The sequence below is a fragment of the Ranitomeya imitator genome, chromosome 10, assembly GCF_032444005.1.
Source record: "Ranitomeya imitator isolate aRanImi1 chromosome 10, aRanImi1.pri, whole genome shotgun sequence".
Taxonomy (NCBI): Eukaryota; Metazoa; Chordata; class Amphibia; order Anura; family Dendrobatidae; genus Ranitomeya; species Ranitomeya imitator.
Genome location: NC_091291.1, coordinates 67,844,346 through 67,869,491, shown reverse-complemented (window position 1 = coordinate 67,869,491; position 25,146 = coordinate 67,844,346). Strand labels below are relative to the sequence as shown.

At 45.5% G+C, this 25,146-nt stretch overlaps 1 protein-coding gene across 3 annotated transcripts in view; it reads left to right on the top strand.

The window, feature by feature from the left end:
- The first annotated feature begins 204 nt into the window (after positions 1 to 204).
- The window catches only part of LIG1 (DNA ligase 1), a 389,895-nt gene continuing 364,953 nt past the window's right edge, over positions 205 to 25,146 (top strand). Inside the window, exon 1 of one of the 3 annotated variants that reach the window (XM_069741985.1) lies at positions 205 to 313. The gene's annotated coding sequence lies outside the window, so the exon portion shown is untranslated. Of the gene's footprint in view, positions 382 to 25,146 lie in introns of all 3 variants that reach the window. The other 2 variants (XM_069741988.1, XM_069741987.1) reach the window with 2 other exon arrangements.

Sequence of the window (25,146 nt, the reverse complement as noted above, 5' to 3'; positions counted from 1 at the left end):
TTTAGCATTCTTATATAGAGCAGGCTAAATCCAAGTCGGCTAAAGGACCTGGTCCCTCTGCCAACAAGGAAATAGCCGACTGTGTGAGAAAGCTAAATCCCAGTGCACAGAGGGACCAGGTCCTTAGCCACAACCTCCAAACCCCTCCAGCACCAGCACACACAGACCCACAACACCTCAGCACGTCATACGTCCGCGTCACGTGGTCCGGATGAGAGGCGTCTGGTGGGCGGGAGCGCCGTGGTTGGCTTTTCGCGGGAAAGCTGAACGTGGCTCCTTGTGGCGGCTGGCAGCGGAGGCTCCACTGGTCGAGGTCAGGCTCGCGTGCTTTCCCGTTGGTCTGTTCGCGCCGTCACCGCTGCGGTCTTTGCTGCGCTCCCGGTGTGTATGATGCAGAGCGGCACCGCCGCAGAGGAGGCTCCGTGTCCCGTCCGGCCTGTGCTGTCATTCAGACCTATGCGGCGGGCCGGCTGGGGCCGTTTCCTCAGCTGTCAGCCGTCTCCCAGTGGCCTGTTCACACCTTCCATCTCTCCGCGCCGTCCATCGTCCCTCCGCGCCGTCCATCGTCCCTCCGCGCCGTCCATCGTCCCTCCGCGCCGTCCATCGTCCCTCCGCGCCGTCCATCGTCCCTCCGCGCCGTCCATCGTCCCTCCGCGCCGTCCATCGTCCCTCCGCGCCGTCCATCGTCCCTCCGCGCCGTCCATCGTCCCTCCGCGCCGTCCATCGTCCCTCCGCGCCGTCCATCGTCCCTCCGCGCCGTCCATCGTCCCTCCGCGCCGTCCATCGTCCCTCCGCGCCGTCCATCGTCCCTCCGCGCCGTCCATCGTCCCTCCGCGCCGTCCATCGTCCCTCCGCGCCGTCCATCGTCTCTCCACTGTGTTTCTTTGGCTCCCCCCTAGTTAACCCTTTTAATGACCTATGTTGTGCTTTCACCTTCTTCCTAGCGCTGTAATGTTTTTTTTCTCAGCAGCTTCAGTGCATGAGAGCTGGGATTGTAGAGAGAGGTGGCCAGTGGGACTGGGAATAACCGGGAATTCCGCCCTCGCTGGGCTCCCAGTGTTCCCGGTATATGATCTGGGAATGTAATCCCCCGGATCCGGCCGGCACCACCGCACCAAAGCTGTCGTGTTTTTATATTAAAAAGTGGGAAAACCCCCCCACAGTTTGAAGAAAATAAATGTCCTGGTTTTCTGCCCTTTTCTATTTCGCCTGGTATCCCTGTGTGACAGTGTGGGGTGATTTTCCGCCCCGAGCTGACATCTCCGTGTTTTTGGTAGCATTTTTTTGGGAGTGCAGAGACGACGAGTTACCAATTCCCATTTTCTTTTTGATACAGAAAAGAAATATATCTTAGTACCGTGTTAGCCAGTGGATAGAAAAATATTTAGAATTGAGAGTCCTCAGTGGTTGATACCTTTTAATGGCTAACTGAAAAGATGGTAACAAATTGCAAGCTTTCGAGACTACACAGGTCTCTTCATCAGGCAAAGACTCATGAAGAGACCTGTGTAGTCTCGAAAGCTTGCAATTTGTTACCATCTTTTCAGTTAGCCATTAAAAGGTATCAACCACTGAGGACTCTCAATTCTAAACATTTTCTTTTTGGCATTTAACATGACTTTAAATTGTAAATTTTGATCTGACTTTTCTTGGCCACAGCGTTGACAAAATGTGTCCCTTTTTCAGTTTTTTCTTTTGAAGGGTGTGAAACTTTTGAATTTTGTTACAAGTTTTTTTGTTTTAATTTTTATGCCCCTGTGACTTGAAAGGAATCTGTCTCCAGGTGTTTGCTAAGTTATCCAAAAGCAGAATGAAGAAGGGACAAGCATCCTGAATCCAGTGATGTCACTTACTGGGCTGCTTCTGGTCGTTTTGATCAAGCAGGTCTCTAAATTAAGAGCTCTGTATAACCCTGCTGACACTGTGCATAGGCAGAAAGCTGCCAATCAGTGAGGGGTGGGGTTATATAGAGCTGTGAATATGGATGACCACATGGCAGCAGGTTTTAGTTCTCTGGTAGTAATCTGCTGAATGACTTTATTAAATCTACACTAAGCATCTCAAACACAAAAGCACCAAAAACGCAGTCAACACCGTCCGATTAATGCAAATATAGAAAAACCTTTATTATGTGGTAAAAACACAGGTATACAGCATTGCAGGCAAACAAATCCCCTACACAAGCCCGCACACACATCTCACAAAGGGACCGGACTGAAGTGCACGAATATTATTATGGACCATAGAAGTAAAAGGTCCATATAAGGTGTCAATTTACATTTAGCCTATAGAGACATCTATCCGCAGTACCTGTGACCATATAGACCTATGTCAAAAATCAAATACCTACCACAGTGGTGAGTCACAGTACCCGTGCACAGCAGTCCCGTCCTCCCCGACGCGCGTTTCGGCGATTTACCTTCCTCAGGGGGGGGTGCCCAGAGATAGGGGGGCACCGGTTAAATACCTTATGACCCAGAAATAGCGGTGATCGCGCTCCCCACCGCATCGCATCATCCCATATCCGGCCTGCACAGCCTGCGGGGCCGGAAACACACGGGCCCCATGTGATCCGCCCCACAAGACACTGCAGGAGCCGAAGACAGGAATGACGCAAATGCGCTTGCGCGAACAACCGCCGCGGCCATCTTGAAAAGGGGCATATGTGTTGGCATGCAGAACAGAGCCATAGAGGCTCACAGATAAAATGCGCATACCTCTAACCGCAGCGTATGAAATAAAAACAATGGGCAGACATAAGAGAAATATATAAACAACTACTTATGACACTAGTAATCCGCTTTAGTGACCGTCATTACGGTAAATAATACATACATGTGGCCAGATAAACTCATTTGAACTATAGATAAATATGAAAGACATATATGCATATTGTTATGGCTGGCAATCAGGCAACACAGCGTGCAGTAATCAGCGCACATACAGAGATCTGGCAATTACCAAAAACAATAGGACGAGCTCTGAGACGTGGAATCTCTGTAGACTGCAGTACCTGATCTATCCTCACACAACTATAAGCAGCAGTGGATTGCGCCTATCACTACCTATGCAACTCTGCACTGCCTGAGGAGCTGACTAGCCTGAAGATAGAAATACAAGCCTGACTTACCTCAGAGAAATACCCCAAAGGAATAGGCAGCCCCCCACATATAATGACTGTTAGCAAGATGAAAAGACAAACGTAGGAATGAAATAGATTCAGCAAAGTGAGGCCCGATATTCTAGACAGAGCGAGGATAGCAAAGAGAACTATGCAGTCTACAAAAAACCCTAAAACGAAAACCACGCAAAGGGGCAAAAAGACCCACCGTGCCGAACTAACAGCACGGCGGTGCACCCCTTTGCTTCTCAGAGCTTCCAGCAAAAGTTAATAGCAAGCTGGACAGAAAAAACAGAAAACAAACTAGAAGAACTTATCTAGCAGAGCAGCAGGCCCAAGGAAAGATGCAGTAGCTCAGATCCAACACTGGAACATTGACAAGGAGCAAGGAAGACAGACTCAGGTGGAGCTAAATAGCAAGGCAGCCAACGAGCTCACCAAAACACCTGAGGGAGGAAGCCCAGAGACTGCAATACCACTTGTGACCACAGAAGTGAACTCAGCCACAGAATTCACAACAGTACCCCCCCCTTGAGGAGGGGTCACCGAACCCTCACCAGAACCCCCAGGCCGACCAGGATGAGCCACATGAAAGGCACGAACAAGATCTGGGGCATGGACATCAGAGGCAAAAACCCAGGAATTATCTTCCTGAGCATAACCCTTCCATTTGACCAGATACTGGAGTTTCCGTCTAGAGACACGAGAATCCAAAATCTTCTCCACAATATACTCCAATTCCCCCTCCACCAAAACAGGGGCAGGAGGCTCCACAGATGGAACCATAGGTGCCACGTATCTCCTCAACAACGACCTATGGAATACATTATGTATGGAAAAGGAGTCTGGGAGGGTCAGACGAAAAGACACCGGATTGAGAATCTCAGAAATCCTATACGGACCAATAAAACGAGGTTTAAATTTAGGAGAGGAAACTTTCATAGGAATATGACGAGAAGATAACCAAACCAGATCCCCAACACGAAGTCGGGGTCCCACACGGCGTCTGCGATTAGCGAAAAGCTGAGCCTTCTCCTGGGACAAGGTCAAATTGTCCACTACCTGAGTCCAGATCTGCTGCAACCTGTCCACCACAGAATCCACACCAGGACAGTCCGAAGACTCAACCTGTCCTGAAGAGAAACGAGGATGGAACCCAGAATTGCAGAAAAATGGAGAGACCAAGGTAGCCGAGCTGGCCCGATTATTAAGGGCGAACTCAGCCAACGGCAAAAATGACACCCAATCATCCTGGTCAGCGGAAACAAAACATCTCAGATATGTTTCCAAGGTCTGATTGGTTCGTTCGGTCTGGCCATTAGTCTGAGGATGGAAGGCCGAGGAGAAAGATAGGTCAATGCCCATCCTACCACAAAAGGCTCGCCAGAACCTCGAGACAAACTGGGAACCTCTGTCAGAAACAATATTCTCAGGAATGCCATGTAAACGAACCACATGCTGGAAGAACAAAGGCACCAAATCAGAGGAGGAAGGCAATTTAACCAAAGGCACCAGATGGACCATTTTAGAAAAGCGATCACAGACCACCCAAATGACCGACATTTTTTGAGAAACGGGAAGGTCAGAAATGAAATCCATCGAAATGTGTCCAAGGCCTCTTCGGGACCGGCAAGGGCAAAAGCAACCCACTGGCACGTGAACAGCAGGGCTTAGCCCTAGCACAAATTCCACAGGACTGCACAAAAGCACGCACATCCCGTGACAGAGATGGCCACCAGAAGGATCTAGCAACCAACTCCCTGGTACCAAAGATTCCTGGATGACCGGCCAGCACCGAACAATGAAGTTCAGAGATAACTTTACTAGTCCACCTATCAGGGACGAACAGTTTCTCGGCCGGACAACGATCAGGTTTATTAGCCTGAAATTTCTGCAACACTCTCCGCAAATCAGGGGAGATGGCAGACACAATGACTCCTTCCTTGAGGATACTCGCCGGCTCAGATAACCCCGGAGAGTCGGGCACAAAACTCCTAGACAGAGCATCCGCCTTCACATTTTTAGAGCCCGGAAGGTATGAAATCACAAAATCAAAACGAGCAAAAAATAATGACCAACGGGCCTGTCTAGGATTCAAGCGCTTGGCAGACTCAAGATAAGTAAGGTTCTTATGATCAGTCAAAACCACCACGCGATGCTTAGCACCCTCAAGCCAATGACGCCACTCCTCGAATGCCCACTTCATGGCCAGCAACTCTCGGTTGCCCACATCATAATTACGCTCAGCAGCAGAAAATTTCCTGGAAAAGAAAGCACATGGTTTGAACACTGAGCAACCAGAACCTCTCTGTGACAAAACTGCCCCTGCACCAATCTCAGAAGCATCAACCTCGACCTGGAACGGAAGAGAAACATCAGGTTGACACAACACAGGGGCACAGCAAAAACGACGCTTCAACTCCTGAAAAGCTTCCACGGCAGCAGAAGACCAATTAACCAAATCAGCACCCTTCTTGGTCAAATCGGTCAATGGTCTGGCAATGCTAGAAAAATTACAGATGAAGCGACGATAAAAATTAGCAAAGCCCAGGAATTTCTGCAAACTTTTTAGAGATGTCGGCTGAGTCCAATCCTGGATGGCCTGAACCTTAACCGGATCCATCTCGATAGTAGAAGGGGAAAAGATGAACCCCAAAAATGAAACTTTCTGCACACCGAAGAGACACTTTGATCCCTTCACGAACAAGGAATTAGCACGCAGTACCTGGAAAACCATTCTGACTTGCTTCACATGAGACTCCCAATCATCTGAGAAGATCAAAATGTCATCCAAGTAAACAATCAGGAATTTATCCAGATACTCACGGAAAATGTCATGCATAAAAGACTGAAAAACAGATGGAGCATTGGCAAGTCCGAACGGCATCACCAGATACTCAAAATGACCCTCGGGCGTATTAAATGCCGTTTTCCATTCATCTCCCTGCCTGATTCTCACCAGATTATACGCACCACGAAGATCAATCTTAGTAAACCAACTAGCCCCCTTAATCCGAGCAAACAAGTCAGAAATCAATGGCAAGGGATACTGAAACTTAACAGTGATCTTATTAAGAAGGCGGTAATCAATACACGGTCTTAGCGAACCATCCTTCTTGGCTACAAAAAAGAACCCTGCTCCCAATGGTGACGACGATGGGCGAATATGTCCCTTCTCCAGGGACTCCTTCACATAACTGCGCATAGCGGTGTGTTCAGGTACGGACAAATTAAATAAACGACCCTTAGGGAATTTACTACCAGGAATCAAATCGATAGCACAATCACAATTCCTATGCGGAGGTAGGGCATCAGACTTGGACTCTTCAAATACATCCTGAAAGTCCGACAAGAACTCTGGGATGTCAGAAGGAATGGATGACGAAATAGACAAAAATGGAACATCACCATGTACTCCCTGACAACCCCAGCTGGTTACCGACATAGAGTTCCAATCCAATACTGGATTATGGGTTTGTAGCCATGGCAACCCCAACACGACCACATCATGCAAATTATGCAGTACCAGAAAGCGAATAACTTCCTGATGTGCAGGAGCCATGCACATGGTCAGCTGGGCCCAGTACTGAGGCTTATTCTTGGCCAAAGGTGTAGCATCAATTCCTGTCAACGGAAATAGGACACCGCAAAGGCTCCAAGAAAAATCCACAACGTTTAGCATAATCCAAATCCATCAGATTCAGGGCAGCGCCTGAATCCACAAACGCCATGACAGAATACGATGACAAAGAGCACATTAAGGTAATGGACAAAAGGAATTTGGACTGTACAGTACCAATAACGGCAGAGCTATCGAACCGCCTAGTGCGTTTAGGACAATTAGAAATAGCATGAGTAGAATCACCACAATAGAAACACAGTCTGTTCAGACGTCTGTGTTCTTGCCGTTCTACTTTAGTCATAGTCCTGTCGCACTGCATAGGCTCAGGTTTACTCTCAGACAATACCGCCAGATGGTGCACAGATTTACGCTCGCGCAAGCGACGACCGATCTGAATGGCCAAAGACATAGACTCATTCAAACCAGCAGGCATAGGAAATCCCACCATTACATCCTTAAGAGCTTCAGAGAGACCTTTTCTGAACAAAGCCGCTAGTGCAGATTCATTCCACAGAGTGAGTACTGACCACTTCCTAAATTTCTGACAATATACTTCTACATCATCCTGACCCTGGCATAAAGCCAGCAGATTTTTCTCAGCCTGATCCACTGAATTAGGCTCATCGTAAAGCAATCCCAGCGCCTGGAAAAATGCATCAACATTACTCAATGCAGAATCTCCTGGTGCAAGAGAAAACGCCCAGTCCTGTGGGTCGCCGCGCAAAAAAGAAATAATAATCAAAACCTGTTGAATAGGATTACCAGAAGAATGAGGTTTCAAGGCCAAAAATAGCTTACAATTATTTCTGAAGCTCAGGAACTTAGTTCTGTCACCAAAAAACAAATCAGGAATCGGAATTCTTGGTTCTAGCATCGATTTCTGATCAATAGTATCTTGAATCTTTTGTACATTTACAACGAGATTATCCATTGAGGAGCACAGAGCCTGAATATCCATGTCCACAGCTGTGTCCTGAAGCACTCTAATGTCTAGGGGAAAAAAAGACTGAAGACAGAGCTAAGAAAAAAAAATGATGTCAGGATTTCTTTTTTTCCCTCTATTGGGAATCATTGGTGTGGCTCCTTGTACTGTTCTGGCTGGCAATCAGGCAACACAGCGTGCAGTAATCAGCGCACATACAGAGATCTGGCAATTACCAAAAACAATAGGACGAGCTCTGAGACGTGGAATCTCTGTAGACTGCAGTACCTGATCTATCCTCACACAACTATAAGCAGCAGTGGATTGCGCCTATCACTACCTATGCAACTCGGCACTGCCTGAGGAGCTGACTAGCCTGAAGATAGAAATACAAGCCTGACTTACCTCAGAGAAATACCCCAAAGGAATAGGCAGCCCCCCACATATAATGACTGTTAGCAAGATGAAAAGACAAACGTAGGAATGAAATAGATTCAGCAAAGTGAGGCCCGATATTCTAGACAGAGCGAGGATAGCAAAGAGAACTATGCAGTCTACAAAAAACCCTAAAACGAAAACCACGCAAAGGGGCAAAAAGACCCACCGTGCCGAACTAACAGCACGGCGGTGCACCCCTTTGCTTCTCAGAGCTTCCAGCAAAAGTTAATAGCAAGCTGGACAGAAAAAACAGAAAACAAACTAGAAGAACTTATCTAGCAGAGCAGCAGGCCCAAGGAAAGATGCAGTAGCTCAGATCCAACACTGGAACATTGACAAGGAGCAAGGAAGACAGACTCAGGTGGAACTAAATAGCAAGGCAGCCAACGAGCTCACCAAAACACCTGAGGGAGGAAGCCCAGAGACTGCAATACCACTTGTGACCACAGAAGTGAACTCAGCCACAGAATTCACAACAGCATATATCAAGAGCGGCCACAAAGGAAACATATCACCCACGGTTATCGTGACTACACATATATGGGTTCTATATCAATCCCATCCACCCTCAAACTATATAAAGGACAGAATATCAGTAGCATATATCCACATATAATGAGACGTAAACTCTTCATCGTATAATTCATAATGTCCGATATATAGAACTGATGCTTGGTGGGGGGTACTGATGTTCATTCCAAGTAGTCCACCAATTATGTATTTCAAGTAAATCAAGATTCAAGTTCTTCTTGCAGTCAAACAGGGTGATTTTCCCGTAAACGGGTCACAATCCGAGAACAGACTACAAATATGAAACAATAAAACGCAAGTTAAAAACAAATAAGGATAGCGTATGCGGAATAGTACAGAGGAAAAGATGCACAGCACTCAGGCGACTACAAGAACGGGGCGAACGACAGGCCCTCATTTAGCCCGTCCGGCTGGACAATTCGTAAACGCCAAATCCAGCGTGTCTCTAACATACCGAGTCTTTTAGATAGGCGGCCACCTCTGATATTGATCTTGAGGGCATCATTTCCCCTCACTCTCAGCATCGTGGCATCACAATCGTGGTATGCCTTAAAATGCCTCGGCAGAGTTTTTAGTGTGGTCGTATCCATGTGGCCGGCGGCCGCCTGTATCCCTAACACATGCTCCCTCACGCAGACTTTTAGCTGGCGAGTAGTAAGGCCAACGTATATTAGTCCACAGGGGCATGTGGCATAGTAAATGACGTACCTAGTGAACAGGTGATCCGTTGTCTAATTGAAAACACCTGTGTACCACTGGAGTTGGAAAAAGAGTCACTTTTGTCAATGTTGGGACAGGTGACACACCGACCACACGGAAAACAACCCACACTAGGTGTAAACCTATCCAAGAAGGTTACTGGGGACCGTCCCTCATGATGACTATGGACCAACTGATCTCTGAGGTTGGCGGCTCGCCTAAATGTAATAGATGGTTTATTGGGGATAAACTTTTTGATTATCGGATCTACTTGGAGAATCGGCCAAGCTTTATCCAAGGCTCTCCTAATCTGATTAGCCTTTTATTATACGTGGTGATAAACCTAATTGTTATTATTAGTCCTGCTTGGCTGTCCATACTGGCTGCCATAAAGTAAATTATGGCGTGTAGTATGTTTAGCCCTCTGATATGCCCTCTTGATGGATCTACCACTATATCCCCGTGCCGCAAATCGCATCAATATCAGAGGTGGCCGCCTATCTAAAAGACTCGGTATGTTAGAGACACGCTGGATTTGGCGTTTACGCACTGTCCAGCCGGATGGGCTAAATGAGGGTCTGTCGTTCGCCACATTCTTGTAGTCGCCTGAGTGCTGTGCATCTTTTCCTCTGTACTATTCCGCATACGCTATCCTTATTTGTTTTTGACTTGCGTTTTATTGTTTCATATTTGTAGTCTGTTCTCGGATTGTGACCTGTTTACGGGAAAATCACCTTGTTTGACTGCAAGAAGAACTTGAAATACATCATTGTTGGACTACTTGGAATGAACATCAGTACCCCCCACCAAGCATCAGTTCTATATATCGGACATTATGAATTATACGATGAAGAGTTTACGTCTCATTATATGTGGATATATGCTACTGATATTCTGTTCTTTATATAGATAGTTTGAGGGTGGATGGGATTGATATAGAACCCATATATGTGTAGTCACGATAACTGTGGGTGATATGTTTCCTTTGTGGCCGCTCTTGATATACAGTGCCTACAAGTAGTATTCAACCCCCTGCATATTTAGCAGGTTTAATAAGATGCAAATAAGTTAGAGCCTTCAAACAAGAGCAGGATTTATTAACAGATGCATAAATCTTACAAACCAAAAAGTTTTGTTGCTCAGTTAAATTTTTATAAATTTTAAACATAAAAGTGTGGGTCAATTATTATTCAACCCCTAGGTTTAATATTTTGTGGACTAACCTTTGTTTGCAATTACAGCTAATTATCGTCTTTTATAAGACCTGATCAGGCCGGCACAGGTCTCTGGAGTTATATTGGCCCACTCCTCCATGCAGATCTTCTCCAAGTTATCTAGGTTCTTTGGGTGTCTCGTGGACTTTAATCTTTATTATTATTATTATTATTATTATTATTATACATTTTTATCTTGAGCTCCTTCCACAAGTTTTCAATTGGGTTAAGGTCAGGAGACTGACTAGGCCACTGCAACACCTTGATTTTTTGCCTCTTGAACCAGGCCTTGGTTTTCTTGGCTGTGTGCTTTGGGTCGTTGTCTTGTTGGAAGATGAAATGACGACCCATCTTAAGATCCTTGATGGAGGAGCGGAGGTTCTTGGCCAAAATCTCCAGGTAGGCCGTGCTATCCATCTTCCCATGGATGCGGACCAGATGGCCAGGCCCCTTGGCTGAGAAACAGCCCCACAGCATGATGCTGCCACCACCATGCTTGACTGTAGGGATGGTATTCATGGGGTCGTATTCAGTGCCATTCAGTCTCCAGACGTCACGTGTGTGGTTGGCACCAAAGATCTCGATCTTGGTCTCATCAGACCAGAGAACCTTGAACCAGTCAGTCTCAGAGTCCTGCAAGTGATCATGAGCAAACTGTAGACGAGCCTTGACATGACTCTTTGAAAGTAAAGGTACCTTACGGGCTCGTCTGGAACGGAGACCATTGCGGTGGAGTACGTTACTTATGGTATTGACTGAAACCAATGTCCCCACTGCCATGAGATCTTCCCGGAGCTCCTTCCTTGTTGTCCTTGAGTTAGCCTTGACTCTTCGGACAAGCCTGGCCTCGGCACGGTAGGAAACTTTCAAAGGCTGTCCAGGCCATGGAAGGCTAACAGTAGTTCCATAAGCCTTCCACTTCCGGATGATGCTCCCAACATTGGAGACAGGTAGGCCCAACTCATTGGAAAGGGTTTTGTACCCCTTGCCAGCCTCGTGACCCTCCACGATCTTGTCTCTGATGGCCTTGGAATGCTCCTTTGTCTTTCCCATGTTGACCATGTATGAGTGCTGTTCAAAAGTTTAGGGAGGGTCTTAAATAGTCAGAAAAGGCTGGAAAAAGAGATAATTAATCCAAACATGTGAAGCTCATTGTTCTTTGTGCCTGAACTACTTCTTAATACTTTAGGGGAACCAAACAGAATTCTGGTGGGTTGAGGGGTTGAATAATAAATGACCCTCTGCAAATACTTTTCACAATTTGAAAAAAGAAATAAAGAAATAACATTCTTTTTTGCTGCAGTGCATTTCACACTTCCAGGCTGATCTACAGTCCAAATGTCACAATGCCAAGTTAATTCCAAATGTGTAAACCTGCTAAATCTGCAGGGGGTTGAATACTACTTGTAGGCACTGTATGCATATATGTCTTTCATATTTATCTATAGTTCAAATGAGTTTATCTGGCCACATGTATGTATTATTTACCGTAATGACGGTCACTAAAGCGGATTACTAGTGTCATAAGTAGTTGTTTATATATTTCTCTTATGTCTGCCCATTGTTTTTATTTCATACGCTGCGGTTAGAGGTATGCACATTTTATCTGTGAGCCTCTATGGCTCTGTTTTGCATGCCAACACATGCCCCTTTTCAAGACGGCCGCGGCAGTTGTTCGCGCATGCGCAGTTGCATCGTTCCTGTCTTCGGCTCTTGCAGTTTGTTGTGGGGCGGATCACATGGGGCCCGTGTGTTTCCGACCCCGCAGGCCGTCCAGGCTGGATATGGGATGATGCGATGCGGTGGGGAGCGCGATCACCGCTATTTCCGGGTCATAAGGTATTTAACCGGTGCCCCCCTATCTCTGGGCAACCCCCCCTGAGGAAGGTAAATTGCCGAAACGCGCGTCGGGGAGGACGGGACTGCTGTGCACGTGTACTGTGACTCACCACTGTGGTAGGTATTTGATTTTTGACATAGGTCTATATGGTCACAGGTACTGCGGATAGATGTCTCTATAGGCTAAATGTAAATTGACACCTTATATGGACCTTTTACTTCTATGGTCCATAATAATATTAGTGCACTTCAATCCGGTCCCTTTGTGAGATGTGTGTGCGGGCTTGTGTAGGGGATTTGTTTGCCTGCTATGCTGTATACCTGTGTTTTTACCACATAATAAAGGTTTTTCTATATTTGCATTAATCGGACAGTGTTGGCTGCGTTTTTGGTGCTTTTGTGTTTGGTATATTTATATGCAGTTGTCCATTTACGGTTCGGGTCTGCCTTGGTTGATATAATAGTTATCATATGATTCAATTATATCCAAGACAGACCATGTATTCTACTTAATTGTGACTAAGCAGCTCAGTAAGTAATACATCACTGCAATCAGGGTCTCTGGCCTTACATTATGCTGCTCTCAGATTAGGTGGCAAAAACCAGGTAACAGAGTTCCTTTAAACCTACATTCGTTTGATTGGTTACACAATATATTGCAAAACTACAGCATTACAAAACCAAACAAAACTGGAGCCAAAACATGATCACATCATTAAAATTACATTACGGCTATGTGCCCACGTTGCAGAAATGCTGCGGATATGTCCGCAGCATTTCCACAACTCCCTGCCGCAGGTAAAACGCATACGGAATTCGCATGTGGTTTCCCGCAAAACACAAGCGTTCTGCAAGCGTTTGTATCTTGCAGAATGCTTGCGTTTTCCAAGCATCGCTTGGAAAAGTGATTGACAGGTTGGTCACACTTGTCAAGTAAATAAGGCAGCACACTGCAGCGCTAGAACATACAAACTTGAAAAACGAAATTTGAACTGCATTACTGCACTAGAAATGAAAAATGAGAGCTTTTAGCGCATAAAAAATGGCCAATTTTATGTGTACCTGGTAGCCTCGTTACGGCATCTCTCTTATACCAGGTCCTACACTTGCCTTACCTCGCTGAGAATAAACGTCTCCATCTGAATGGGTGCATGTGAAAACCTCTTACTAGACTAAAATTCTCTCTCTCTGTGGAGGGGTATTGGACCTGCTGTAATTAAAACACCTGAAGCTAGGAGGCGGAGTGCTCGATCAGAAGGCTAGAGAATACATTTCAAAAACCTGACCTGCACATCCAAACATAGACTCAGTGTGAACAGGTGCTGAACCAAGAGTCGCCAACTCGTATATAGTTAAGTAAATAAGGCAGCACACTGCAGCGCTAGAACATACAAACTTGAAAAACGAAATTTGAACTGCATTACTGCAAGTTTAGGACCTGGTATAAGAGAGATGCCGTAACGGGGCTACCAGGTACACATAAAATTGGCCATTTTTATGCGCTAAAAGCTCTCATTTTTCATATTTCTAGTGCAGTAATGCAGATCAAATTTCGTTTTTCAAGTTTGTATGTTCTAGCGCTGCAGTGTGCTGCCTTATTTACTTGACTATATGCGAGTTGGCGACTCTAGGTTCAGCACCTGTTCACACTGAGTCTATGTTTGGATGTGCCGGTCAGGTTTTTGAAAAGGTCACACTTGTCAGGCATAGTGCTTGACAAGTGTGACCAACTTCTTACTATTGATGCTGCCTATGCAGCATCAATAGTAAAGATAGTATGTTAAAAATAAAAAATATGGTTATTTTCACCTTCCGACTTACCCCGGTCTCAGCGGCGCTCGCGGTACGTTCCGTTCCAATGGATACTTTGCGCAAAGGACCTTTGTGATGTGACCGCGACATCATCTCAGGTGATTCACGCAATGCATCCCTGGGAACAGAAGCCGCCGCCTGCACCGCTGAGAGCCGGGAGGACTCCGGGGGCCATCAGAAGGTATGTATAGCCCTATTTTTTATTTTAATTCTTTTTTTTTTCCATGAATATGGATCCCAGGGCCTGTAGAGTCTCCTCTCCTTCAGATCCTGGGTACCATCCGCACATGAAGCGCTCACTTTACGCATAGTGGGCATAGACACAGGAGTAAAGTGAGTGTTTCAGTGCAATCCTATGGAGGCAGAATCACAGCGATTCCGCAGAAATAATGAACATGCTGCGGATTTTACCGCTATGCGATTCGACAGCGGGAAAATCCGCAGAGTGGGCACAGCAACTGCGGAGTCCCATAGGATTGAACGAGAATGCGGTTTTTAAGAGTTTCCACTGCGGCAGAAACGCACAAAAAACGCAACGTGGGTACAAAGCCTAAAACGTGTAGAGATGTTAAGGTCTTTTTGTGATGGATCTGAACAAGTAGCAGCAAATTGATGAGACAGTCACTTATAGTAGTAAATATGGTTCAAATATCACTTTTACTGTGAAATGGTAATGTGCAAGATGCAAGTACCATATTCATTTATTACATAATCCAAAGAGATATATAACCCAAAGTGCCAGTGCAGGGTCCCAAAATACTTAAAAAATCAACATGTGCTTCATGTGAAGCCCACCACCCGTACACCGAGTGTAATCTCATGTGCTAGTATTGTATCACAGGTGTGCAGAAGTCTGAGAACTTAATGTCTGCATATATCAGTCTTCACTTGGATGACTTGTAAGTGCGATCCAATGTTTTGTGCGCAGCCGTATACTTGTATGGGTGCGTGCAGTTCAACACATCGGGGGCACTGACTATAGAGGAGGCAGAGTGGGTTAGAAGGCGGATTCATACCCGTCCTGGAGACCGCAGCATATCGCGCTCTCATGTGTGCAGGGGAAATTGGCCGGCGTCTGACGTAATTTACGGGTTTATGTCACTCCAGAGGCGGGAATCTTGAAAATGGCACCTCTTGTAAAAGGTGCCCTTTCTCTACCATTTTTGGCTGCACCACCAGTGACCCTGCAGACAGAATTGAGGAAGGGAGACAAGCCCGAGAGATGCTGAAGAAGCAGGTCCTCTGTGTAAGCTAGTTTCCTGCTACAGGGGTGGGTGAAATAACTCCCCCCTTTTTCTTTTTTTTTTTTTTTTTTTTACCTTAAACCAATGTGGTGTCCTTCAAATGTATTTTATTATAGGACAGGCCTAGAAAAGTGCTCAATAAATCAAAGAATAAGGAATGTACACTTTGTAGAGCCAAATTGTTACCATCCTATGACAGAGTTTTGCCAATCTGGCATAGAGAAGACAGTGGAATCCTTGTCACTAATGTATAACTTGAAGGCTATTGTAAAAATGGAGGTTAGGAATTCGCTTAAAGGGAACCTGTCACCCCGTTTTTTGAGATTGAGCTATAAATACTGTTAAATAGGGCCTGCGCTGTGTGTTCCTATAGTGTATGTAGTGTACCCCGATTCCCTATGTATGCTGAGAAATAACTTGCCAAAGTCGCCGTTTTCGCCTGTCAATCAGGCTGGTCAGGTCGGGAGGGCGTGGTGACATCGGTGGTTCTTCCTCAGCTTTACGTTGGTGGCGTAGTGGTGTAGTGGTGAAGACACAGCGCGCGATCTGCGCTGTAATCCCTTGCATCGGTGGGGGCGGCCATCTTCCTGGGGCCGCGCGTGCGCAGATCGAGTGCTCTGCTGCACGGGGCTTCAGGAAAATGGCCGCGGGATGCCGCGCGTGCGCATTAGAGATCGCGGCGGCCATTTTCCCAAAGCCGAGTTTGCATCTCGGCTTTGGGAAAATGGCCGCCGCGATCTCTAATGCGCACGCGCGGCATCCCGCGGCCATTTTCCTGAAGCCCCGTGCAGCAGAGCACTCGATCTGCGCACGCGCGGCCCCAGGAAGATGGCCGCCCCCACCGATGCAAGGGATTACAGCGCAGATCGCGCGCTGTGTCTTCACCACTACACCACTACGCCACCAACGTAAAGCTGAGGAAGAACCACCGATGTCACCACGCCCTCCCGACCTGACCAGCCTGATTGACAGGCGAAAACGGCGACTTTGGTAAGTTATTTCTCAGCATACATAGGGAATCGGGGTACACTACATACACTATAGGAACACACAGCGCAGGCCCTATTTAACAGTATTTATAGCTCAATCTCAAAAAACGGGGTGACAGGTTCCCTTTAAAGGGAAGGTACCGCGTTTGTAGGTCATTAATAAATCACTGTAATGTAGCATAACATGCTGCTATAATCAAGTTTGAAATGCATGTGAAACAGATTTCATGTGTTATGAGTTTAAAGAATGCACTGGGGACTGACATCTTGGTTTTGCAGTAGTAGCAGGGCACTATCAGTGTCAGATTAAGGCACCCCATGGACATAGGGTCAGCACCCGTCTATTATCTCCTATCTGCAACATTGCAGCAGCATTAGGGTACCGTCACACAGTGGCATTTTGATCGCTACGACGGCACGATTTGTGACGTTCCAGCGATATATCCGTGACGTTCCAGCGATCTCGTTGTGTCTGACACACTCCTGCGATCAGGGACCCCGCTGAGAATCGTACGTCGTAGCAGATCGTTTGAAACTTTCTTTCATCGTCTAGTGTCCCGCTGTGGCGGCATGATCGCATGGTGTAACAAAGGTGTGCACGATATTGTATACGATGTGCGCATAGTAACCAACAGCTTCTACATCGCACATGCGTCATGAAATTATCGCTCCAGCGTCGTACATTGCAAAGTGTGACAGCAGTCTACGACGCTGGAGCGATATTGTTACGATGCTGGAGCGTCACGGATCGTGCCGTCGTAGCGATCAAAATGCCACTGTGTGACAGTACCCTTAGCAGTGAGCTGGGCACGCCTCTGTGGGCTGCACAACTCACTGCTGTAGGTGTGACTAGCTGCCATTTTATTATAGCCCTTCGCTCTCTATCACAGACAGAAGAAGCCCTCACTGCTCCTCTGTACTCCAGGCAGGCACATCCTCTGCTCCTCACATGCTGCCCTGTGTGCGTCTCCTGCTGTTTCTCCGCCTCCCCCTCACACACAGTTCCTGTGATCTCCAGTAAGCTGCACTCACAGCCTGCAGAGAGGGAGGTGACACCTGGAGAGAGCAGGGCAGCTGACAGGACAGGGATTAAGGTGGGGGAAGGGGGATGGCAAGAATGTTATTCACAAAAAATGCTGCTGAGCCCACTGTGTTCTGCTCCTCTGTAAACAAGCTGTGCCTCTGATGCAGTAACTGCTGGTGATAGCAGGTCACAGGGCAGTCACACACAAAATGATGCTGCTCTTCATTCTGCCCCAGGGATATTAGACCACCCAAAAGGGGAGGGAAATGGTGATGTCAGCAGTTACTGCCCCAATTTTCCAGCAAAGAGTAAAGCTGCTAAATCTTACTATAGCTGCTTGAGGTCTAAAACAGAAAATGCTCCCCCTAGTGGTAAATATGTATATTTGTAGAAAAATATGAAATATTTTTATATTTTTCATATACAGGTCCTTCTCAAAAAATTAGCATATAGTGTTAAATTTCATTATTTACCATAATGTAATGATTACAATTAAACTTTCATATATTATAGATTCATTATCCACCAACTGAAATTTGTCAGGTCTTTTATTGTTTTAATACTGATGATTTTGGCATACAACTCCTGATAACCCAAAAAACCTGTCTCAATAAATTAGCATATCAAGAAAAGGTTCTCTAAACGACCTATTACCCTAATCTTCTGAATCAACTAATTAACTCTAAACACATGCAAAAGATACCTGAGGCTTTTATAAACTCCCTGCCTGGTTCATTACTCAAAACCCCCATCATGGGTAAGACTAGCGACCTGACAGATGTCAAGAAGGCCATCATTGACACCCTCAAGCAAGAGGGTAAGACCCAGAAAGAAATTTCTCAACAAATAGGCTGTTCCCAGAGTGCTGTATCAAGGCACCTCAATGGTAAGTCTGTTGGAAGGAAACAATGTGGCAGAAAACGCTGTACAACGAGAAGAGGAGACCGGACCCTGAGGAAGATTGTGGAGAAGGACCGATTCCAGACCTTGGTGAACCTGAGGAAGCAGTGGACTGAGTCTGGTGTGGAAACATCCAGAGCCACCGTGCACAGGCGTGTGCAGGAAATGGGCTACAGGTGCCGCATTCCCCAGGTAAAGCCACTTTTGAACCATAAACAGCGGCAGAGGCGCCTGACCTGGGCTACAGAGAAGCAGCACTGGACTGTTGCTAAGTGGTCCCAAGTACTTTTTTCTGATGAAAGCAAATTTTGCATGTCATTCGGAAATCAAGGTGCCAGAGTCTGGAGGAAGACTGGGGAGAAGGAAATGCCAAAATGCCTGAAGTCCAGTGTCAAGTACCCACAGTCAGTGATGGTGTGGGGTGCCATGTCAGCTGCTGGTGTTGGTCCACTGTGTTTCATCAAGGGCAGGGTCAATGCAGCTAGCTATCAGGAGATTTTGGAGCACTTAACATAACATAACATAACATAGTAAGGCCGAAAAAAGACATTTGTCCATCCAGTTCAGCCTATATTCCATCATAATAAATACCCAGATCTATGTCCTTCTACAGAACCTAATAATTGTATGATACAATATTGTTCTGCTCCAGGAAGACATCCAGGCCTCTCTTGAACCCCTCGACTGAGTTCGCCATCACCACCTCCTCAGGCAAGCAATTCCAGATTCTCACTGCCCTAACAGTAAAGAATCCTCTTCTATGTTGGTGGAAAAACCTTCTCTCCTCCAGACGCAAAGAATGCCCCCTTGTGCCCGTCACCTTCCTTGGTATAAACAGATCCTCAGCGAGATATTTGTATTGTCCCCTTATATACTTATACATGGTTATTAGATCGCCCCTCAGTCGTCTTTTTTCTAGACTAAATAATCCTAATTTCGCTAATCTATCTGGGTATTGTAGTTCTCCCATCCCCTTTATTAATTTTGTTGCCCTCCTTTGTACTCTCTCTAGTTCCATTATATCCTTCCTGAGCACCGGTGCCCAAAACTGGACACAGTACTCCATGTGCGGTCTAACTAGGGATTTGTACAGAGGCAGTATAATGCTCTCATCATGTGTATCGAGACCTCTTTTAATGCACCCCATGATCCTGTTTGCCTTGGCAGCTGCTGCCTGGCACTGGCTGCTCCAGGTAAGTTTATCATTAACTAGGATCCCCAAGTCCTTCTCCCTGTCAGATTTACCCAGTGGTTTCCCGTTCAGTGTGTAATGGTGATATTGATTCCCTCTTCCCATGTGTATAACCTTACATTTATCATTGTTAAACCTCATCTGCCACCTTTCAGCCCAAGTTTCCAACTTATCCAGATCCATCTGTAGCAGAATACTATCTTCTCTTGTATTAACTGCTTTACATAGTTTTGTAAAAACTATTTTGTAAAAGCATTTCAGCCGATGGAAGCATGAAGATTTCATTTTTCAGCACGACCTGGCACCTGCTCACAGTGCCAAAACCACTGGTAAATGGTTTACTGACCATGGTATTACTGTGCTCAATTGGCCTGCCAACTCTCCTGACCTGAACCCCATAGAGAATCTGTGGGATATTGTGAAGAGAAAGTTGAGAGACGCAAGACCCAACACTCTGGATGAGCTTAAGGCCGCTATTGAAGCATCCTGGGCCTCTATAACATCTCAGCAGTGTCACAGGCTGATTGCCTCCATGCCACGCCGCATTGAAGCAGTCATTTCTGCCAAAGGATTCCCGACCAAGTATTGAGTGCATAACTGAACATTATTATTTGTTGGTTTTTTTGTTTGTTATTAAAAAACACTTTGATTTGATTGGATGGGTGAAATATGCTAATTTATTGAGACAGGTTTTTTGGGTTATCAGGAGTTGTATGCCAAAATCATCAGTATTAAAACAATAAAAGACCTGACAAATTTCAGTTGGTGGATAATGAATCTATAATATATGAAAGTTTAATTGTAATCATTACATTATGGTAAATAATGAAATTTAACACTATATGCTAATTTTTTGAGAAGGACCTGTAGAAATGTTTGCAAAAAGTGCAAACATTGCATTAATACATTTTAATTACTATTTTAAGCTTAATTTCACAAAAAAACAAAATACAAGAAAACTGGTGGCACCTTCCCTTTAACCCCTTCATGACCGGGGGATTTTGTGTTTTTCCGTGTTCGTTTTTCGCTCCCCTCCTTCCCAGAGCCATAACTTTTTTATTTTTCCGTCAATTTGGCCATGTGAGGGCTTATTTTTTGCGGGACGAGTTGTACTTTTGAACGACATCATTGGTTTTAGCATGTCGTGTACTAGAAAACGGGAAAAAAATTCCAAGTGCGGTGAAATTGCAAAAAAAGTGCAATCCCACATTGTTTTTTTTGTTTGGCTTTTTTGCTAGGTTCACTAAATGCTAAAAATGACCTGCCATTATGATTCTCCAGGTCAGTACGATTTCATAGACACCTAACATGACTAGGTTACTTTTTATCTAAGGGGTGAAAAAAAAATTCCAAACTTTGCTAAAAAAAAAAATAATAAAAAAAAAATTGCGCCATTTTCCGATACTCGTAGCGTCTCCATTTTTCATGATCTGGGGTCGGTTGAGGGCTTATTTTTTGCGTGCCGAGATAACGTTTTTAATGATAGCATTTCGGTGCAGATACATTCTTTTGATCGCCCGTTATTGCATTTTAATGCAATGTCGCGGCGACAAAAAAACGTAATTCTGGCATTTCGAATTTTTTTCCCGCTACGCTGTTTAGCGATCAGGTTAATACTTTTTTTTAATTGATAGATCGGGCGATTCTGAGCACGGCGATACCAAATATGCGTAGATTTAAATATTTTTTTTATTGATTTATTTTGATTGGGGCGAAAGGGGGGTGATTTAAACATTTATGCTTTTTTTTTATTTTTTTTACATTTTTTTAAACTTTTTTTTTTAAACTTTTGCAATGCTTCAATAGCCTCCATGGGAGGCTAGAAGCAGGCACAACTCGATCGGCTCTGCTACATAGCAGCGATCTGCTGTTCGCTGCTATGTAGCAGAAATGGAGGTGTGCTGTGAGCGCCGACCACAGGGTGGCGCTCACAGCCACCGGTCATCAGTAACCATAGAGGTCTCAAGGACCTCTATGGTTACCATCCAGACGCATCGCCGACCCCCGATCATGTGACTGGGGTCGGCGATGACGTCATTTCCGGCCGCCCGGCCGGAAGCGGTAGTTAAATGCCGCTGTCTGCGTTTGACAGCGGCATTTAACTAGTTAATAGGTGCGGGCAGATCGCGATTCTGCCCGCGCCTATTACGGGCACATGTCAGCTGTTCAAAACAGCTGACATGTCCCTGCTTTGATGCGGGCTCACCGCGGAGCCCTGCATCAAAGCAGGGGAGCCGGCATCGGACGGTATAGTACGTCCGATGCCGGTAAGGGCTTAAGGAACTTAAGAATAGGACCCCCTATGTTCCTGCTGAGAAGTTGGGTACAAGCTCTTACAAGGGATGGGGAATTGGAAAGGTTTAATTCAGATGTCTCATCTTCATCCTCCCCTTCAAACAATGATGAAGGTATCTGTGTTTCCCAGCAGAGGACACAGACAAATTAGTCAAGGCTTTTAGTCACAATGAAAATTGAGAAGATGAAGGTTCGTGTCCATGGGCTGGTTAACATCCGGATTAGCTGCGGATTTAGCGATGCATACAACTGCAGCGTTCAACTTGCAGCGTCCAGATGTTACAGCATAGTGGAGGGGATTTTATGAAATCTCGTCTCCACTATGCGTGCCAACACACATCCGGCAGCTCTGCGTTTACGGAGCATGCGACACATCTTTTCAGAACGCATGTCTGTTTACCTTGCGGCGACGCTCCTTTGCCGCAAGGTACATAACAGGGTCCTATGTATAGGGTGGGGAGATTCCAGATGTGTGCAGTGAACACATCCGGAATCACCAGGCGTACAGAAGGGGGTGGCACTTTGGGCGGAGCAGGTTTTCCACTCCATCCAAAGCGCCGTCAATCTGGACAGTGGACACGCACCATAAAGATCTCAGAATCGTACAGGATGTGATGTTTGGTAGGTAGGAGGTGAGGAAACAAATGTTTCCCTGTTCATAAGGATGTATCCTTGAAAAAAGAATGGGAGAAGCCTGATAAGGTTTCATTCCAAAAGGAGTTAAAAGAAAGTACCCCTTTTGAAGGAGATAATTCTGAGAGTTGGGAAAAGGCCCCAAAAATCAATGCAGCCATTTTGCATGTATCCAGAAAATTGGTTTTACCTTTAGATGACTCCGTGCTCTCAAATGGGACCCCTTAAATAAAAAGGCAGAAAGTTTCGTAAAAAGGGCCTGAGAGTCTGGGACTACAGCCTTTATGCCAAATATCTCTGCAACATGCAGGGGAAGATCACTGATTATATATGATTTGATCAGTTGCACTCTCAGATAAGAAAATAAATGCCCATGGGATCAGATTTTAGCCAGTTTTCCAACTATTCAGAAGGCGGCTTATTTTTCTAACGGACGCCTCTGCAGACTCGGTAAGACTCACGGTCCGCTAGTGCGCATTATCCAAGTCTGGTCGCCAGGCTCTTTGGTTGAAGAACTGGGAAGGAGATCTCCAGTCAAAAAGTAAGTTATTCAGTATTCCTTGCCAAGGAGAATTCCTTTTCCTTTTCCTAGATGATACTAGCGAAGGCAGTAGATGCCAAAAACGGATTTCCCGCTAATTCCTTTCAGAGAGGTCCTGGAAGAAGGCAGTTTGCTTCTATAAGGACCAGAGAGCTATGACTTTTCCCCTTGATCCCCTAATGAGGTTAGAAAAGTCTTCCTGTCTGGGTAAAGATTAAGGAAAAAAAAAAACAAAAACAGATGGATCTTGGACACCATAGAGCAGTGGTTAGAGCTAGAATTCAATTCCCAGCCGCCAGAAAGATTCTTGGTTATACAAATCCACTCCTCGAAAGCAGAACAGGCCTTAGAGCATTTTCAGTTTTAAGCTCTTCCCTGTTATGATCAGGTGGCCTTGGAGCAGCATAAAATGACCTTCGCTGGAGCAGTGGTAACTTTACTGACCGCAACCCCTGATCCTATCACAGCAACTAGAAGTAGCCGTGGGGTGTGCCTAACCAGACCTAGACACCTCGACACAGCCTAAGGACTAAATATCCCTAAAGATGGAAATAGGAAAACTCTCTTGCCTCAGAGTAGACCCCCAAAGGATAGGTAGCCCCCCCACAAATAATGACTGTGAGTAGGAGAGGAAAAGACACACGCAGACAGAAATCGGGGATAAGCAAAGGAGGCCACTTCTACCTAGATAGGAAAGGATAGTACAGGATACTATGCGGTCAGCATAAAACACTACAAAATATCCACAGCAGAAAAATACAAAAACTCCACAACCTAACTAAAGATGTGGAGAGTATATCTGTGACTCCAGCGAGTCCAACTAGACTGAGAAAAACAGGCACAGTCTAGCAGGAACAAAATAGAAACAAGATAAGCACAGAAAATAAACACACAGCAGTGTGTCTAAAAAAATGAAGAAAACACTTATCTTAGCTGAATTGGCAGCAAGCAGGAGGGGCCAGGCAGAGGACCAACACTTCCAAAGGAACATTGACTACTGGCAAGGACTAATGAGTCCTGCACAGCTAAATACCCCGGTCCGAATTGCAATTAGCAGAAACACCTGTCCAAGACTGCTGCTCAGGAATAACTGCATTACCATCAACAACCACCGGAGGGAGCCCAAGAGCAGAATTCACAACACTTCCCTTTGGGTTGTCCATGACCCTGAGGGTGTTCTAAAAAAAATACCGATATCTGCTCATTTCCGAAAAAGATGTATTGTTTGTCCCATAATTGGACAACTTCCTGGTAGTGGGGAAAAGATTACACTGCAGTCCAGCGGTAAATGACTTGACCAGCGTTCTATCATCTCTAGGATGGCTGTTAAATGCAAGTAAATCAAAAGTGATTCTGGAGCAGAGAAAAGTATTTTTGGGAATTCTGCTAGATTCATGCAATCAGAGGTCTTTTCTCCCAGAGGAGAAAATAGACAAGATAACGGTAGTAGTTTCCAGTCTGATCAGCAATCCAATAGTATCACTGAGGAGAGCCATGTCCATCCAGGTAACCTGTCATCATGCAATCGTGCAGTAGCATATTCACATTCCATAACGCTCCAGTGGGAGGTTCTGAAGGCAGAAAAGAGATGCAAAGGGACACCTAGGCAGGAGAATACGGGTGTCAAGGGCAACTCGGGAGTCCCTAGTTTGGTGGCTCTGTCGGGAGAGCTGTCACATAAAGTTCCTGGTAGCTTTTGAATCCATCTGTTATCCTCACTGATGAAAGTCCTTTTGGTTGGGGGCACTTGCGGAAAACAGAACTTTTCAGGGGCAGTGGTCACGGGCTCTGAGACAAGTTTCCTCAAATCTGAAGGAACTGACAGCAGTCAGGTTGGCTGTGGTAGAAGCATTACCTGGCCTAAAAAAAAAAAATTAAGACATCAGAACAGCAGTGTTTTACATAAAAAAAAAAATAAAATTAAGATTCTTACAGACATCAGAACAGCAATGTTTTACATAAAAAAAAAAAAAAAAAAATGAAGGGGGCATGTCACTGATGGCCAAAACAGAGAAACTCATGGTGGTGGCAGAAGAGAATCGCCTGTCTCTATCAGCAAATTATTCCCATAGTCCTGATAAATAGTAGCTAAAGTCACTTCGACAGTGATAGATACATGTTCAGATATGG